Genomic DNA, 19389 nt, shown 5'->3' on the forward strand with positions numbered 1-19389 from the left:
CGCGGCGTGGCCGTTCCTGCCGCCTCAGCCACGGCTTCCCCGGCCTGAGCTCCGCTGCTCGGCAGTCCGGCCACCAGCCCCAAGCTGCCCGTGCCCTGTTCAGAGGGGGATGCCCGGCCCGGGGCGGCTGAGAGGCGGTCGGGGGCCTTGTCTGGCCCTGGGCCGAGCGCTGACGGCCGCGTGTCGCCCACAGGGAAGGCGCAGGAGGCCCTGCAGGAGTGATACCGGCTGGGTGAGCTGCTGGGCAAAGGCGGTTTCGGCCGTGTCTACTCGGCAACGTGCATGGCGGACGGCGCCCCGGTGAGTGGCGGGGCTGGCGGTGGGTGGAGGAGGAGGAGGAGGGTGGGGCTCGGCAGGACGGGTGGCGAGCTCATGCCACTGCTCTCTTTGGCTCTCAGGTGGCCATGAAATGTGTGTCCCGGAGCCGCATCCATCATTGGGCCAAGCTGGTGAGCGAGCCGTTGGGGCCAGCGGGAGAAAGCAGGGCGTGCTGGGTCCAAGGGATAAGCCAGGGCCCGGCAGGCTGCAAGGCGCCAGGATGCCTGCAGGGAGGGAAGGAGGGAGGGAGCAAGTGGGAGCGTGGGCTCAGCGGAGGACGCAGAGCATCCCAGGCTGGCTGAGGGCATCATTGTGGAGCCCCGGCACGGCATCAGCCCGACTGACAGCATGGTGCTCCTCCTGCAGCCCGATGGCACCAGCGCACCCCTGGAGATAGTCCTGCTGAGCAAGGTGTCCACGGGGTGCTGTAGCATCATCCAGTTGTTGGACTGGGCTGAGCTCCCCTACTGCTTTTGGATGGTGGTGGAGCACCCGGAGCACTCTCAAGACCTCTCCCGCTTCATTCGGGCACGGGGCTTCCTGTCCGAGGAGGTGGCATGGGAGCTGTTCCAGCAGGTCCTGGAGGCCGTGTGGCACTGCACCAGCTGCGGGGTCCTGCACAGGGACATAAAACTGGAGAATATCGTCATCGACCTGTGCACCGGACAGGCTAAGCTCATTGACTTCGGCTGCGGCACTTATCTCCAGGAGGCAGCATACACCAGCTTTGCAGGTGAGCCGAGCCAGGGCTTTGCTCCCACTCCAGGCTTCTCATGGCCAAGCATGTCAGGGCCCAAGCTGGGCCCTGGGGCACTGGGGATTGTCCCTTTTGCTGCCTCTCATGGCATTGGCTCTTCAGCCAAGTTGCTCTTGAGTGGGGGTGGGGGGCAGGGGGCAGCAGCTTCCAGCCCTGCTGACAGCCTTTGCCACCCTCTGTGCCCAGGAGCGTGGCTGGGGCAGCCAGCCTGACAAAAACACCCATAGGGGTAGCAGAGATGGGGCCAGAACCTGTGCAGCAGCCAGTTTGGTGTGCAGGCCAGGAAGGGCTGGGACTGCTCTGCTGCCCTCGTTTTCCTGGGCTTGTTCATGTTGTGTGGTGCAATGCAGGCAGAGAGGATGGGGGCATGTTTTTTCCCACCTCTGAGTGGGTTTTTCCCTTGCATGCCACTCTTGGGCCTTCCCAGGGCTTCCACTGCCCTCTTGCAAGCCCAGTGGCTTCTTGTACGAGCCCAAGTTTGTACACGAGTCCCAGGTGCTGCTGGCGAGAAGGCAGCTGCTCGCCTGGTGTGCCGCTGGTGCAGCCCCTGCATGCCCAGGGATGCTGGGGCGAGGCTCTGGGAGCAGGCAGCTTTCCCCTGATGGACTGTGTGTGTATTCTGTAGGAACACCGGCCTACAGCCCCTTGGAATGGAACAACTTTGGATGGTACCATGGCAAGCAAGCTACGGTCCTTGGGCATTGTGCTTCACCTGATGGTCTGCGGGGAGCACCCTTTCAGCAAGGGCCGGAGCATCAGCTGGGGCCAGCTCCCGCTGCCAGAACGGCTCTCTCCAGGTGCATCCTCATCTCTGCAGCATGGGAGGAAAGAGCAGTGCTGGGAGACAGTGACGGGCTCATGAGCATCCCTCTCTGGCAGCTGCTGAGGAGGTGGCACACATCCTGCTTTCCTTCAAAACAGGGAATCCATGGGGAAGTTTAGGTGCAGCTCTGAGCATATCCGGCATAGCCTGGGTGTGCTCAGGAATAGTGGGGCAAAGTGGAGAGGAGCCTTCTCCAACTGACTGGCACTTTCTGCTTTCTCTCTGCAGGCTGCCAAGAGCTCATCTGGTGGTGTTTATCCGTGCACTCCATGGACAGGCCCTCCTTGGAAGACCTGTTGTGTGATCCTTGGGTGCAGGATGTTCATCAGCCATAGAAGAAGGGAGAGAGCCACACAGCCCATTGGATTCATTGGCCTGGTAAGTGACAGCTCCACACAAATCCCTTGGCAATAAAAATCCAAGGAACACAGCCTTTTATGTCATGCCTGTGTCACAGAGCAGGGGCCATGGGATGGGAACACGAAGCTCTCGTGCTGGAGCTGAGCTGCTCTTGCCAGCACTGCTGGCCACCACACAAGCTGCTTTTGCATGTCCTGTTTGGCGCACTTCAGCTGGGGCCCTGGGCAGAACACTGACAGCCTGGTCCCTCTCACCCCCAGGGAAGAAGGAGCCCCCAGAGGAGCTGTACCAGGTGGGGCTGCTACTGGAGACATGGAGGACAATGTGGCGGATGACAAGTTCTCCCTCGCCCTGGCCCCTGGTAAGCTGAAGACAATGCACTGGGATTCAGGCACCTGCTTCAGAGCCAGGCTCCACAGCCAACGTGCAGATGAGTCCACAGCCAGGGGGATGCTCTCACACATGGGCATTGCATGGCCTGGCTGGACACTGGCACCCCTGCCCACTCTGCTGGGGGAGGTGCAGTTCATTCTTCAGTGGGCTGCCAAGCTGCTTTTTGGCTGGACTGGATCCACAATGGGAGCAGCAGCCCCAGGCCCTAGCAACAGCCCCCAGCAGGCAGCGTGCCCTGGGCTGGGGCTGGAGCTGGAGCTGGTGCAGCCAGCCTGACACAAACAATGCCCCACGGGGGGAGCAGTGGTGGCTGGGCCTGCCGAAACTGTGCGCTTTGGGCTGCTTTGGTTTGCAGGCATGGAAGGGCTCGGGCTACTCCCCTGTCCTTGCTTGCTTTGTGTTCCCATTCTTTTTGGGGGGCAGTGCAGGGGGCAAGGAAGGGAGAAAGCATGGGTTTCTCTCCCCCGTGGGTGGGTTTGTCCCTAGCATGTAGGGCTTGGGCCTTCCTCAAGCCCCCAGCATAGATAAGATTTTACCTTTGTTCTCATTTCCGCTTTTTGTCAGTGTCTGTAATCTATTTTCACTTCTTTGTTTGTTTTTTTTTTAAAGGAAGCGTTCCAGGCAGTGTCCAGTCGGGATTGGGAAGTGTTTGGGAGCAGCTGCGGCGTGGATTGGACGTGCCCTGGGAGAAGGCCGAGGACGTCGACTGGGACCTGCTTTTCCTCTGGAGGTGGATGGTGTGAGGTGATCCCCATGCTGTTGGTATGGCTGGCTAAGGGCGTTTGGGAGATGGCAGTGAGCAGGGCGGCATCCCGCTGCGGGCAGCTGCCCAGGAGGTGGATGTGCCACGGCTGGCTGCAGGCGCTGGCACACGTCCTGCCCTGCCACTCTCCTCCCGAAGGCAGCAATGCTGGACAGGGAGCTTTGGGCAGCGCGCTGACCACAGCCAGCATGGCCTGGCCACGGCGGGCCCTTGGCACGAGGGCTGCAGGAGCCTTCAGCTGACGGGCGCTTTGTGCTTCCTCTCCTTCCAGCCGAGCTCCAGTACAGACGCTGATGCTGCTCTGGGCTCCGCCAGGGCTCTGCTGCAGGGCTGGAAGAGGCCGAGGAAGAAACCGAGCTGCCAGCTGCAGCAGAGACTTGCTCGCTCATTTCAGCAACACAGCTGAAATTTGCAGAGCATCCACCTCCAAGGGGAAACACGACACCCCCCAAAAAATAAACTTGTTCAATACCTTCTGAAATGGAATCAATCTGCCATGACCCCAAATGCCATTTTTCAGCTGCTGCAAGCTGTATCTTGTCTCTTCTGGGAACAATTCTTGTAATAGAATGGCTGGACCCCGTTTATACTTAGTAAATTTTTTAAATAAAAAGCAACAACTGGCAACAGGAAAGTGGGGTAAGCCCAAGATCCCAACAGCAAAGCAGAGGAAGCTGTGTGCACACAACACAGGATGTCCCTTCAGTCACTCGAGGACCTCAGGAGGACAGGGGTGCAAAGCACCACCAGAGTTCTTACAGGGTATGCCTGGACAGGATTGGCACGTTTCTTGATTCTTGATGCGATTGGCTCATCTAGGGGTTTCTTGATTGGCTTGTTTGTGCAGAGCATTCCTGTCCAATCATTTCTCCATATGTTCATCTCATTGGTTCATTTGGTCCACAAATCCATGTTCAAGTTGGTGTCACCATGCCTGTGGACAGCTTCTAGAAACCTCTCATTGCACTCTCCCATATTCATTATTGCCATCTAGTGTTCTTACAGGGGCATGTTACACCTGTACATTATGCACAACAACGTAAATAACTCTAAGGTGCAACTGCTCGAGTAACCAAACTCAGCCCTGATACAACTCAACTCATTTGTAACCAATGTAACACAGAATTTGCCTACAAAAGCCAACCTGTTTATAACTGTTCTCTCTCCCACCTGCTTTTACTTCACAAATGCTCCCTCTTTTTCCCCAGTGGGTTTCCGGCTCGTCACAGTCTCCATCACACTGTAGCTTTCCTTGATGCCCCGCACTGCCAGGTTTGGGGGCTCCTGCTGCCCTTGGCTGAAGAACAGCAATGTTTCAGGGCAGTTGCCCTGTGAAGGGACTAGAGGGCAGTGGGAGAGCAGCTCTTTGTTGGGAGCTGTAGCGACACGACAAGGGCATGGGTTCAAACTGAGAGCAGGAATGGATTGGATGTTAGGAAAATGTTATTTCTTGTGAGTGTAGTGGGCAATGGCACAGGCTGTACAGGCAGAGAGGCTGTGGATGCCCCAGGCCTGGAAACATGCAAGGCCAGCTTAGACATGGTCCTGAGCATCCCGGTCCGGTGGGAGGTGGCTCAGGTTGGAGAGAGATCAGCTGAAGAGTTCTGTCAAAGCCAAATCATTCAAGGATTTGGACATTCTACGATCCTGAGCCCCCAGTGCAGAGTGGCCCTGGAGCTCCTGTGACATGCCAGCTCCCAGAATTGTGATGTCACAGCCCATGTTGCAGGTGGAGCCTCCAGCTCCTGCTGTTGAGCACAACTCAACCATTGACCCTGGAGCCAGACAGGAGGCCAGCGTGCGCCCTGCTCCCTGCTCATTATTCATCTATTCCCAAATGTTTCCATCAGTCCTGAGCTCATCCTGCTGCCTGGATCTCACCACCAATCCCAGCAAGGTGTGCTCTCCCATCCCAGTGGAGGTACAGTGCCATTCCATGGAGCTGGGCACCCCCAGCTGCCCGGGCGGGCTGGGGCCCTGTGGGGATGCTGTGGGACAGGAACCGCACCGTGAGCTTGTGCTACCTGATGCAGCCTGCCAGAGACACCGAGGAGGATATGGAGGTGGACAGGGTGATTGACGTTGAGGAGAAGATGGACATTGATGTGGTGGAGGTTGAGGAAGAAATGGAGGTGGACACCGAAGAAGAAGTGGAGGAGATGGAAGTGGAAGTGGCAGATGAAGAAGAGGCTATGGACGTGGATGTCGTGGTTGAAGAAGAGGCCATGGAGGTAGATGAGGTGGATGAGGAGGAGCCCATGGTCCTGGGATGAGGATGGAGCCCCAGCAGCAGGACAGGCAGGTGCTCCCCATGCCCTGCCCATGGGCACAGTGGGTCCCTTGCAGCCAGGCTGGGGCTGGGCTGGGTGGCCCTGCTCAGGGACACAGCACCCCGGGGGGATCCCTGGATTCTGGCGGCACAAGCGCCACTCCCGGCCTGCCCTGCGCTTGCTTTGGGCCACACCAGCCCCGTGCCACTGCCTGAGGCACGGCTCCCAGCCCCAGCCAGGCTCAGCGCTGGCAGCAGAGTGCCCCTGTGCCTGCGTGTGCCAGCCTGGGGGCACAGGGAACAGCCCTCAGGGCCGGGCTGGAGTGGCCGTGCTGCTTCCTTTTCTTCCAGGACTGATGGAGATGATGCAGAAAACTACCTGTACATATGTTCTGCTTTTTCTTGTTGTTCTCTTTTGTAAATATGTTTTTTAGATTCCTGTTTTTTAGTTAGAACCTTCACTGTAAATACGTTCTATAGATTGTTGTTGTTATCAAAGTTCTTCCATGGTAAATACGTTCTGCAGCTTGTTGTTGTTGCTGCTCTTCTGTAAATAAATTGTCATTTGTTTTTTTTTTCTTTGCTTTCTTTGCAAGTTCTTTGGGCACAGGTAGTGTTTGCAGGGTTGTGGTTTGGGGTTGCTCCATGTTCCTGGGGCTGGAGGTCTCTGGGGTTGCTGGCACGGCCACCCCAGGGCTGGGGGTCTCTGCGCACGGGGAGCTTTCACTCACGCTGCTCCCGGCACTGGGCACTGCTCTTGTTCCTGGGCTGAGGCAGAGCAGTGTCCCCAAGAGCATATCTGTCACCATCAGGGAGGTGACTCTGACAGGAGCAGCCTCTGCAGCGATGCCACCAAACAGGTAAAAAACCTTCTGCCAACCTTCCTCCTTGAGCCTTTGGGAATCCTGGGCCGAGAGCTGGCATCAGGCTGCAGGGATGACAAATCCCTGTCATGCTCTGAAGGCCACGACAGCCTTGGGAATTGCTGGAGCCAGGCTGCGGGGAGCAGCTTTTGGAGCTGCAGGGGCTGATGGTTAAGGCTTGGAGCCTCCAAGGGCTCTGGGATTTGCTCCTCCCATGCATTACATTTCTGTGCCATTGTTCAAGAGACTAAAGCCAGGCGAGATGATCGTGGCGCTGCCCGATTTCCTGCTGCTGGCAGCAGCCACTGGAGCCTGAGCCCGACTCGGGTGAGCCCTGGATGGGGCAGTGCAGGCCGTGCTGGGCAGGGGCCGTGGGTGCCCGGAGGTGGCTCTACGGTCGGCGCTGGCTGCTGGCACAGAGTCCCGCCGGGGTGCGATGCTGGCAGCGGCTGCGGGGCTGGGGCTGCGGGGCTGGGGCTGCGGGGCTGGGGCTGCGGGGCTGGGGCTCCCACAGGAGCCCGAGGGCCAACAGGTGCCCGAGCTCAGCCCCTGCCCGGGCAGCGTCTCCTCCAAGCCCGGCGCTTCCCGAGCACGGCCGGGGCAGGCAAGGAGCTGCCCGGACAGCCGCTGCCCACGGCAGCCGCAGCAGGGCCGGCAGCACCTTGGGGCAAAGGGGGCTCGGCCGGCGCTGGAGGCTCCGGGAGCCGAGCTGCTCCAGCTGCGAGCAACTGCAGAGTTCCCAGGCTTTGGCAATCCCCAAGGCCAGTGCCTTGCCTGGCTGGTGGAGCAGAGCCATCCCTGATGTGCCCTGCTCTTCCCCGGAGCTGCTGAGTCTCCCGGCTGGGAGGTGAAAAGGGTGTGAATGCCTTTGGAAACGATGAGAGAAGCGGAAAGAAGCAGTCAGGTTGTGGAGAGAAACGAGAGGGGTCTGGAGGTACATCAAACCGTGCAGGTTTGTTACAGAACCAAGCTCAGCCTGCACTTGTGAACTCTAGGGAAAAAGGTGCAGGCTTGAGAGATTGATGAGGATTACTTTCTGGGCCCAGGGTGGGCTCAGAGCTAATTTTAGTGATCAGACAGCACATGATGCGGGGTGGGGGACACACCTCAAAGGGGGAATATGTAGTAGGTGGTTTGGGAAGCCTGTCCCTTCCTAGTACCTCAGCCACTGGGGAAAGGCAGAGGGCAATATATCATCGGCAGTTTCAGATTAAAAAGAGGCTGCACCCTCCAGACACTTGAGAGAGACCCTGCAGGGGAATGGCCGAGCGAACTCTTTCCCTTGATTCAAATCAAGGGGATTTTTGCAGGACTCTTTCTGCTCCCTCGTGGACACTGGCCTTTGGCAGTGGGATTTCCCACACACGGGTGTCCCCAGGGGAGGTCGCTGGTCAGTGCCAGGGCAGGGAGATGCTCCCAGGTGCTCAGCAGGGTCTGGGCTGCTCCGGGCTACAGTGAAAACGGAGATGTTTTCCTCCCCCTGTCGCCGTGGATTTGCGCTCCCCCTGCCGCGGTTGATCAGGGGACACGGCTGCTCTCTGTCCCCGTGTCACATAGAGCCAAGGCTGTGGCTCTGCTGGGCCTCCTCACTTGGGGACACCTGGAGACCAGATTTCAGAACACTTCCGTGTATTTGCAGGTAATACTTTTCCCAGCAAAAGGACTTGAAATGGCAGTGTGGGTAATTGAGAGGCTGATTTCTGTATTAGGAAGTGTCATATTTGGATGGAAGTAAATCCATACCTCACCAGATCATTGCTACGTTTTTGTGTCTACATGCAAAGCAAGTCCTAACTCACTCTGCCCTCTCAACAAATGTAATGAATCGAAAGAACTCTGTGTCAGTACCACCAATGCAACAGTGTAACTAGAAAAACGATTTGCAGTCAGCACAAGGAAACGTTTGTGTATCCATTGGAGTAACAGAATGACACTGAGCAGTTTCACAGCACGTTGAAGATTGAACTGGGAGGCTGCGGCAAAAGCAGTGGGGCTGGAGCTGGTGTGCGACCTGTGTCATGAACTTTTGAAGCCACGGGTGGCTGGCGAGGAGACAGGGCTGTGATGTTTGTGTGCAGCCAAGAGAACGAGAGCTGGACACCAGTCTCACATCTGCATCCCGACAGGAGCGAGCCCTGGGCAGTGGCAGCCCAGAACCCCCTGTGTGCCAGGGTCATCCCACAGCGTGGGCAGCAGGGCGGCGAGGACATCCTGCCTCTCTCCTCCCCTCTCAGGGCAGCCCAGCTGCAGGGCTGCCTCCAGCTCTGGGCTCCCCAACAGCAGGAGGACAGGCAACTGATGGAGCAAGTGCAGAATAGCCCACGACATTGCTGAGGGCACTGGAGCACCTGCCGTGTGACGACAGGCTGAGAAAGTTGGAGCGGTTGAGCCTGGACAAAAGAAGGTTGTGTGGAGACCTCCCAGCACCTTTGCAGGGCGTGAAGGGACTACAGGGAAGCGGGAGAGCAACTCTTTGTTGGGAGCTGTAGTGACACGACAAGGGCATGGCTTCAAACTGAGAGTAGGAATGGATTGGATGTTGGGAAAATATTCTTTCTTGTGAGTGTAGTGGGCAATGGCACAGGCTGTACAGGCAGAGAGGCCGTGGATTCCCCAGCCCTGGAAACATCCAAGGCCAACTTAGACGTGGTCGTGAGCATCCCGGTCCGGTGGGAGGTTGCTCAGGTTGGAGAGAGATCATCTTAAGGGTTCTGTCAAAGCCAAATCATTCAAGGATTTGGACATTCTACGATCCTGAGCCCCCAGTGCAGAGTGGCCCTGGAACTCCTGTGACATGCCAGCTCCCAGAATTGTGATGTCACAGCCCATGTTGCAGGTGGAGCCTCCAGCTCCTGCTGCTGGGCACAACTCAACCATTGACCCTGGAGCCAGCCAGGAGGCCACACTGCACCCTGTGCCCTGCACGTTATTCAGCTGCTTCCAAATGTATCCATCAGTCCAGAGCTCATCCTGCTGCCTGGATCTCACCAGCGATCCCAGCAAGGTGTGCTCTCCCATCCCAGTGGAGGTACAGTGCCATTCCATGGAGCTGGGCACCCCCAGCTGCCCGGGCGGGCTGGGGCCCTGTGGGGATGCTGTGGGACAGGAACCCCACCGTGAGCTTGTGCTACCTGATGCAGCCTGCCAGAGACACCAAGGAGGCCATGGAGGTCGATATGGCGATTGATATGGAGGAGGAGATGGACGTCGATGTGGACGATTTGGAGGAAGAAATGGAGGTGGATATCCAAGAAGAAGTGGAGGAGATGGAAGTCGATGTGACAGTGGAAGAAGAGGCTATGGAAGTGGATATCCTGGAGGAAGATGAAGAGATGCAGGTGGATGAGAAGGATGAGGAGGAGCCCATGGTCCTGGGATGAGGATGGAGCCCCAGCAGCAGGACAGGCAGGTGCTCCCCATGCCGTGCCCACAGGCACAGCGGGTCCCTTGCCGCCAGGCTGGGGCTGGGCTGGGTGGCCCTGCTCAGGGACACAGCACCCCGGGGGGATCCCTGGATTCTGGCGGCACAAGCACCACCCCCGGCCTGCCTTGCGCTTGCTTTGGGCCACACCAGCCCCGTGCCACTGCCTGAGGCACGGCTCCCAGCCCCAGCCAGGCTCAGCGCTGGCAGCAGAGTGCCCCTGTGCCAGCGTGTGCCAGCCTGGGGCCACAGGGAACAGCCCTCAGGGCCGGGCTGAAGTGACCCTGCTGCTTCCTTTTCTTCCAGGACTGATGGAGATGATGCCGAAAACTACCTGTATATATGTTCTTCTTGTTCACTTTTGTAAATATGTTTGTTAGAGTCTAGTTTTTACTTAGAACGTTCCACTGTAAATACGTTCTATAGATTGTTGTTGTTATAAAGATCCTTCTATTGTAAATACGTTCTGCAGCGTGTTGTTGTTGCTGCTCTTCTGTAAATAAATTGTCATTTGTTTTCCACACCTCAGCTTTCTTTGCAAGTCCTTTGGGCACAGGTAGTGTTTGCAGGGTTGTGGTTTGGGGTTGCTCCAGGTTCCTGGGGCTGGAGGTCTCTGGGGTTGCTGGCACGGCCACCCCAGGGCGGGGCTCTCTGCGCATGGGGAGGTTCCACTCACGCTGCTCCCAGCACTGGGCACTGCTCGTGTTCGTGAGCTGAGGCAGAGCAGTGTCCCCAAGAGCATATCTGTCACCATCAGGGAGGCGACTCTGACAGGAGCAGCCTCTGCAGCGATGCTACCAAACAGGTAAAAAACCTTCTGCCAACCTTCCTCCTTGAGCCTTCAGGAGTCCTGGGCCGAGAGCTGGCACCAGGCTGCAGGGATTCAAAATCCCTGTCATGCTCTGAAGGCCACGACAGCCTTGGGAATTGCTGGAGCCAGGCTGCGGGGAGCAGCTTTTGGAGCTGCAGGGGCTGATGGTTAAGGCTTGGAGCCTCCAAGGGCTCTGGGATTTGCTCCTCCCATGCATTACATTTCTGTGCCATTGTTCAAGAGACTAAAGCCAGGCGAGATGATCGTGGCGCTGCCCGATTTCCTGCTGCTGGCAGCAGCCACTGGAGCCTGAGCCCGACTCGGGTGAGCCCTGGATGGGGCAGTGCAGGCCGTGCTGGGCAGGGGCCGTGGATGCCCGGAGGTGACTGTACGGTCGGCGCTGGCTGCTGGCACAGAGTCCCGGCGGGGTGCGATGCTGGCAGCGGCTGCGGGGCTGGGGCTGCGGGGCTGGGGCTGCGGGGCTGGGGCTGCGGGGCTGGGGCTCCCACAGGAGCCCGAGGGCCAACAGGTGCCCGAGCTCAGCCCCTGCCCAGGCAGCGTCCCCTCCAAGCCCGGCGCTTCCCGAGCACGGCCGGGGCAGGCACGGAGCTGCCCGGACACCCGCTGCCCACAGCAGCCGCAGCAGGGCCGGCAGCACCTTGGGGCAAAGGGGGCTCGGCCGGCGCTGGAGGCTCCGGGAGCCGAGCTGCTCCAGCTGCGAGCAACTGCAGAGCTGCCAGGCTTTGGCAATCCCCAAGGCCAGTGCCTTGCCTGGCTGGTGGAGCAGAGCCGTGCCTGATGTGCCCTGCTCTTCCCAGGAGCTGCTGAGTCTCCCGGCTGGGAGGAGAAAAGGGTGTGAATGTCTTTAGAAACGATGAGAGAAGCAGAAAGAACCAGTATTTACCTTGTAAATACGTGATGTACAACATTTTGTTGCTTCAGCAGAATAAGTCCAATCACATTTGAAAAGGAATTGGAGCCTGGCTCCCACTTCTATGCACAGGGCTAGAGCAGACGAGAGGCAGCCTGCATTAAGGCACTAGTTATTATTGCTTTTAGTCCAGAACACTCAAAACCCCAACATCTTCCATCGACGGTTACAAGTGGGTGGGCAGTTTCAGCTACCAAAGTGCAGCTAGCGGGACTGTCTGCAACACTGGTCATAGCAGAGGTAAAAATAGCTATGCTAGAGGCTCATCAATAAATATTACAGCGAACAGCCACCACTTTTAGAAAGGAGCCAGGCTTTAGAGCACTCTGGTTTCCCATGAACAGGCAGGCTGGAAAAACTTCTCCACATTGCCGAGCAGCTCCAGCCTTGTCCCACAGAGCTGTTGCACACAGAATCTGCCTCTCCCTGGGAGCCCAGCATGGGCACCCTCCACTCATCAGCCAATGGGGACTTCACCACTAGGATGAGGAGGAAATTAAAGAGCCTCCATGGAAGCAACTCTGGCACTTTACAGCAGAGGAACATATTTTTCTATCAGCTCAGCGTTGTAGCTCATGAACCCATCCCCACCAGCCAGCCTTTGGCTCCCACACAGTGCCTGTCACCCTCACCAGGCTGTCCCTGCTCTTGTGCACCACAATTCCCTCCCTGATCCCCCCAAGTGCATAAAGGAGCAGCTCTGTGCTCCAAGCAGCACAAAGCGGCAGCAGCAGCAGCTCCCAGCAGAGATGCACGTGGCCACCTTTTCTCCCCCAGCAAAAACTGGCTGAGCTGCCTGAAACATGCTTCCACGCTGGGGAGGACCACAGGCATCTCGCAGTCCACTTGGCCACATCATGCTCCCCTGATGCACGAAGAACTCCTTCCCCTGCCAGAGGAGCATGAACCATCAGCTGGGGGGGCATGGAGAGGACACCTGGCCCCACAGCCCTTGCCCAGCCCTGCCACATGCTCACAGCACCAGACACCGCTCTCGCTGCTCTGGCCTTTGCTGATCTGGAGCTGCTCTCCAGCTGCTGACATGCTTCTCCAGCTGAGGAACGAGCTCCAGCTGCCACTGGGCATTCTGCAAAACCTGCTCTTAGACATCAAAACCTATTTTTCTTCTCCAGCCCAAGGAAGGAGTATCAAGCCATCCCTCGGTACTTTGGCATGGGCCAGGGGAGTCCTCACCGCGCAGGTGAGGGGGAGCATCCTGCCTAAGCCCCCTTTCCATCCCCTCCCACCAGGGAGAAAAGCAAAGAGAAAAGCAAGCCAATGGCCAGTTTCCCTGTGCCCTGGCTAGGGCTGCCTTGGAGTGGCTGAGCAGGAAGAGCTTCCCCAGAAAAGAGGGAGCCAGGACTGCCTATGACAAAACTAGGACAAGGAAGAAGTCTGACCTTCCGGAAAGTGGTGCTATGTTGGACTATTCCTGACTAGTCACTTGAAGCTATGGACAGTTTGTTATTTCAGCTCTCAGCTAGTCATGTTTAAAAAGTGAAAGGAACTCTGTACAAAACTGGGCATTTTTTTAAGTTTCTTGCAGAGTAAGGAAATGGTGCCCACGGGGCTGTCCTTGCATGGGCAGCTTTCTGAGGCACTTGATAAGCGATCCTGTTAAAAGAAGACTGTGTCCTTTTGTTTTTAAAACCTTGTCGATTTGTTCAGATTTTAAAAGCTGAAAAAGTGTTTTTACTGGAAAGGCAAAAATAAAGTATGTCTTGCTGAGGTTTCCAGCATCAAAATGACTCGTGTGGCTTGCGGAAGTGGCAGACTAGGAGATGACTTACACTCACACCTAGGGCTCAGGAAAGGAGAAGGTAGTGGCCAGAGTGGAGAAAGAAGGAGCCCAGCAGTGCTTCTGCCTGTTTGGCTTGACTTTCTAAGCTCCCGTGAAGACGGAGTTGGGGATGCTCAGGCTGCAGGAGAGAAGGCCATGGGAAAGCCTCACTGCGGCCATGCAGGACTTGCAGGGACCACTGGGAAAGATGTGGGGAGAGGAGAAGGGGGAATGACTTTCAGCTGCAAGGGGGTCGATTTAGCTTGTCTCTAAGGAAACTGGTATTTTGCACTGAGGGTGCTGAGGCACTGGCCCAGGCTGTGCACGGAGGCTGTGCATGCCTCATCCCTGGGAACATGCAAGGCCAGCTGGGACAGCACTCTGAGCAACCTGCTCTGGTGGGAGCTTGCTCAGCTTGGAACAAGATGATCTTCAGGGTCCATCCCAAGGCAAACCATTCAGGGATTCCATCATTCTGTGGTTGCCATGGTCCACAGGGGTGTGGTCCTGGATCTGCTGTCATGTCACAGTTGGTGTTCCAGCTGGGACTGCCATCGCCCAGCCAAGGGCACAACACAACCAGTCGCCCCTGTGTCAGCACGTCCTTCGCCCTGCTCTGAGAGCACCCCTGCAACCCTGTTTCTTACCTGTTCCCCGACAGTGCCGTCAGTCCTGAACACTCCCTGCTGCCTGGATTTTGCCATCCATCCCTGCAGGATGCTCCCATTTGTCCCAATGGAGGTACAGTGCCATTCCATGGAGGTGGACACTCCCTGAGAGCCCGGGCGGGCTGGAGCTGTGAGGGGATGCTGTGGGACAGGGACCCCACTCTGAGGTTTTGCTCCGTATGCAGGCTGCCACAGACCGTGAAGAGGAGATGGAAATCGATAAAAAGATGGATGAAGAGGAGAGCATGGATGTGGATATAGAAGAGAATGGAGAGGAAGAGATGGAGGTCGACATGGAGGAGATAGAGGAAGAGATGGAGGTGGATGAGGAGGAGACGGATGAAGAGATGGAGGTGGATGAGGAGATGGAGGAAGAGATGGAGGTGGACGAGGAGGAGACGGAAGAAGAAATGGAGGTGGAGGAGGAGGAGATGGAGGAAGAGACGGAAGTCGACGAGAAAGATGAGGAGGAGGACATGGTCTTGGGATGAAGACCGACACAGGCAGCAGGACAGGCACGTGCTCCCCATGCCCTGCCCACAGGCACAGCGGCTCCCCTGCCGCCAGGCTGGGGCTGGGCTGGGTGGCCCTGCTCAGGGACACGGGGACCCGGGGGCATCCCTGCATTCTGGTGGATTCACAAGCACCACCCCCGGCCTGCCCTGCGCTTGCTTTGGGCCACGCCAGCCCCGTCCCAGCAGCTGGGCCCAGCTCCCAGCCCCAGCCGGGCTCAGTGCTGGTGGCACAGTCCTGCTCTGCCAGTGTGTGCCAGCCTGGGGGCACAGGGAACAAACCCTCAGGGCCTGACCGCAGTGACCGTGCTGCTTGCTTTTCTTCCAGGACTGACGGACATATGAGGCGTGCATGCCAGCCTTCTGTATATACGTTTTTGAAAAACTTCTTCAGCAGTTTTTTCTACGTACATTGTAGCTAGTGTTATCGTCTTTAAATACGTTTTCTACTTTATTCTTAGATAGGCTTTTATGTAAATATGTTCTATAGATTGTTGTTGTTATAAAGATCCTTACCTTGTAAATACATGATGTGGCCCATTTCTGTTGCTTCAGCAGAATAAGTCCAATTACGTCTGAAAAAGGCTTGGAGCCTGGCTCCCACTTCTATCCACAGGGCTAGAGCAGACGAGAGGCAGCCTGCATTAAGGCACTAGTTATTATTGCTTTTCGTCCAGAACACTCAAAACCCCAACATCTTCCATCGACGGTTACAAGTTGGTGGGCAGTTTCAGCTACCAAAGTGCAGCTAGCGGGACTGTCTGCAACACTGGTCATAGCAGAGGTAAAAATAGCTATGCTAGAGCCTCATCAATAAATATAACAGTGAACAACCACCACCTTTAGAAAGGAGCCAGGCTTTAGAGGACTCTGGTTTGCCATGAACAGGCAGGCTGGAAAAGGTTCTCCACATTGCTGAGCAGCTCCAGCCTTGTCCTACAGAGCTGTTGCACACAGAATCTGCCTCTCCCTGGGAGCCCAGCATGGGCACCCTCCACTCATCAGCCAATGGGGACTTCACCACTAGGATGAGTGAGGAAATTCAAGAGCCTCCATCCAAGCAACTCTGGCACTTTGCAGCAGAGGAACATATTTTTCTATCAGTTCAGCATTGTAGCTCATGAACCCATCCACACCAGCCAGCCTTTGGCTCGCACACAGTGCCTGTCACCCTCACCAGGCTGTCCCTGCTCTTGTGCAACACACTTCCCTCCTTGAGCCCCCCAAGTGCATAAAGGAGCAGCTCTGTGCTCCAAGCAGCACAAAGCGGCAGCAGCAGCTCCCAGCAGAGATGCACCTGGCCACCTTTTATCCCCCAGCAAAAACTGCCTTAGCTGCCTGAAACATGCTTCCAGCCTGAGGAGGACTACAGGGACCTCGGAGTCCACTTGGCCACATCATGCTCCTCTGATGCACTAAGAACTCCTTTCCCTGCCAGAGGAGCATCAACCATCAGCTGGGGGGGGCATGGAGAGGACACCTGGCCCCACAGCACTTGCCCAGCCCTGCCACATGCTCACAGCACCAGACTCCGCTCTCGCTGCTCTGGGCTTTGCTGATCTGGAGCTACTCTCCAGCTGCTGACATGCTTCTCCAGCTGAGGAACGAGCTCCAGCTGCCATTGGGCATACTGCAAAACCTGCTCTTAGACATCAAAACCTACTTTTCTTCTCCAGCCCAAGGAATATCCAAGGCCAGCTGGGAAAGCACTCTGAGCAACCTGCTCTGCTGGGAGCTTGCTCAGGTTGCAACAAGATGATCTTCAGGGTCCATCCCAAGGCAAACCATTCAGGGATTCCATCATTCTGTGGTTGTCATGGTCCACAGAGGTGTGGTCCTGGATCTGCTGTCATGTCACAGTTGGTGTTCCAGCTGGGACTGCCATCGCCCAGCCAAGGGCACAACACAACCAGTGGCCCTTGAGTCAGGACGTGCTTCACCCTGCTCTGAGAGCACCCCTGCAGCCCTGTTGGTCATCCGTTCCCAGATACTGCCGTCAGTCCTGAACGCTCCCTGCTGCCTGGATTTTGCCATCCATCCCTGCAGGATGCTCCCATTCGTCCCAATGGAGGTACAGTGCCATTCCATGGAGGTGGACACCCCCTGGCAGCCCGGGCGGGCTGGAGCTCTGAGGGGATGCTGTGGGACAGGGACCAACTCTGAGGTTTTGCTCCCTGTGCAGGCTGTCAGAGACCATGAAGAGGAGATGGAAATTGACAGAAAGACTGATGAAGAAGAAGAGATGGATGTAGATCTACAAGAGAACGGAGAGGAAGATATGGAGATAGATGTGGAGGAGATGGAGGAAGACATGGAGGTGGACAAGGAGGAGGAGATGGAAGATATGGAGGTGGACGAGGAGGAGACGGAGGAAGAGATGGAAGTTGAAATGGAAGACTATATTGAAGAAATGGAAGTCGACGAGAAAGATGAGGAGGAGGACATGGTCTTGGGATGAAGACCGACACAGGCAGCAGGACAGGCACGTGCTCCCCGTGCCCTGCCTACAGGCACAGTGGCTCCCCTGCCGCCAGGCTGGGGCTGGGCTGGGTGGCCCTGCTCAGGGACACGGGGACCCGGGGCATCCCTGCATTCTGGTGGCACAAGCACCACCCCCGGCCTGCCCTGCGCTTGCTTTGGGCCACGCCAGCCCCGTCCCAGCAGCTGGGCCCAGCTCCCAGCCCCAGCCGGGCTCAGTGCTGGCGGCACAGTCCTGCTCTGCCAGCGTGTGCCAGCCTGGGGGCACAGGGAACAAACCCTCAGGGCCTGACTGCAGTGACCGTGCTGCTTGCTTTTCTTCCAGGACTGACGGCGATGGGAGGCGTGGATGCCACCCACCTGTATATACGTTATTGAAGGAGTTCTTCAGTTGTTTTTTATTACGTAGATTTTAGGTAGCATTATCTTCTGTAAATACGTTCAATTCGTTGCTGTTAGATAGGTTCTTATGTAAATACCTTCTATAGATTGTTGTTGTTATAAAGATTCTTACAATGTAAATATGTTCTGGACTTCATTTTTGTTGCTGCTCTTCTGTAAATAAACAATCTTTATTTTTCACACCACAGCTCTCTTTCCATTCGCTTTGGGCACATGCAGCATCTGCAGAGTTGTGGTTTCCACTTGCTCCAGGTTGCCTGGCCTGGAGGTGTGTGGGAGCGAGCGCTGTGTTGGGGGTACCTGTGCCCAGAGCGGTCCCACTCTGAGCTCCATACACATTTGGTATTTGTAGAGACAGATCCCACCGGGCTCTTTCCCATGGCGTTCCATCTGGGAGCAGGGCCCAGCCTGCGTGGCCCTGCAGAGCCTCACCAATGGCACTGCAGCAGGTGGCACCAGACACCAGCGCTAAGGAGCACTGGGCTGTGGGCACCCCCTGCTCCCGGGCACCCCGGAGCTGAGGGGAGCTCCCTGAGCCATCACCTGGGCATGGTTGCACGCATGCATGCATGGATGGACGAAGGCGTAGATGGAGGATAGATGGAGCTCATCATCAGGCTGAAAGCTTTGCATCACCTGCTGGGGGACCAGGGCTGCTTTGCCGGGCTCAAGCTGTTGCTTGGCTGCTCTGTGTACCCTGCTAAGGCTGGGGGACCAGGGGCTACTCATCTCCCTCCTTTCCATTGCCAGGGAACACCAACTGGAGAGCCTTGCTGTGGCTGGGAAAACTCAACATGTGCTACAACACCCTCAAGCATCACACACCTGGGGTCTTGTGGCTTTGGAAGGACGATCAGAAAGCGGTTTTCATGGAGAAGAGCATGAGCCATGAGGGATGGGGACTGCTCTGTGGGTTGCTGGGGCAATGGGTGCTGCACACAGAACAGCATGCAACATGAGGACGGCAGGCAATCCTGTACCCAGAAATTCCCTGCTCCTGGTTATTCCATGGCAGTTTGCAACAAAGAGTTTGCAATTTTGTTGCAAAACGCTGGCATCGAGATCTGTGCTGTGGGAATCCAGCGGGCAGACATGAACTCTCAGCAGGCCATGGCCTCACCAGCGCTGGAGGAGCACGTCTTCCTGGTGGAGTCCTTTGGGCAAATCCAGCAAAGCCCCTGCTGCGAAGCCAAGGGGTTCAGTTGTCATTCTTTGGTAGGTCTGGGCTGAGGGGGAACAGCCGTGTGGGCAGGCAGGTCATTGGACAGATGTGACACCTGGTGTCCCGCAGAGTGACTTGGATGGCACAGCCGCCCCAGAGCCTGGCAGGCTGCTTTGCAAGAGAAGAAACCTACGGTGGTGGCACCCCGAGAGCTTCTGTTGTCCCAGCATCTGCTAGCAAGTGGTGGGGCAAGGAGAGCTGGGCGGTGCAGGCAGCAGGAGGATGCCTGATGCCCAGCCTGATGCCCAGCTAGGCTCCCAAGGCAAGGTGGGCGGCAGGAATTCTTAGATCCCCTTGCACTGGTTTGGCAGAGTAGTTTGGAGACTGGTATTAATCTTGTTTGGTTTTATAATCACATAGCAGAATGGTAATTATTCTTTCTATCAATATATATGTGTGTATATATATATATGTATATTTATTTCTGAGAGCCGGGGAGTGCTGTTTTTAAATTCTTCTTTTATATGAAGGAATTTCTATCCTGACAATAAACACCCTGAAGATTTGTATGACTTGTCCATCTCCTTTAACTGGGCTGCAGGGCCACAGAGGTACCTCTGTGTCAGAAGTGGGGCCTCTGGCTTTTGCAGCGTCTCCTGTGCCCAGGACCCAGAGATG

This window comes from Lichenostomus cassidix, unplaced genomic scaffold, assembly GCF_008360975.1.
Source record: "Lichenostomus cassidix isolate B80296 unplaced genomic scaffold, HeHo_3.0 HiC_scaffold_42, whole genome shotgun sequence".
NCBI classification, from domain to species: Eukaryota; Metazoa; Chordata; class Aves; order Passeriformes; family Meliphagidae; genus Lichenostomus; species Lichenostomus cassidix.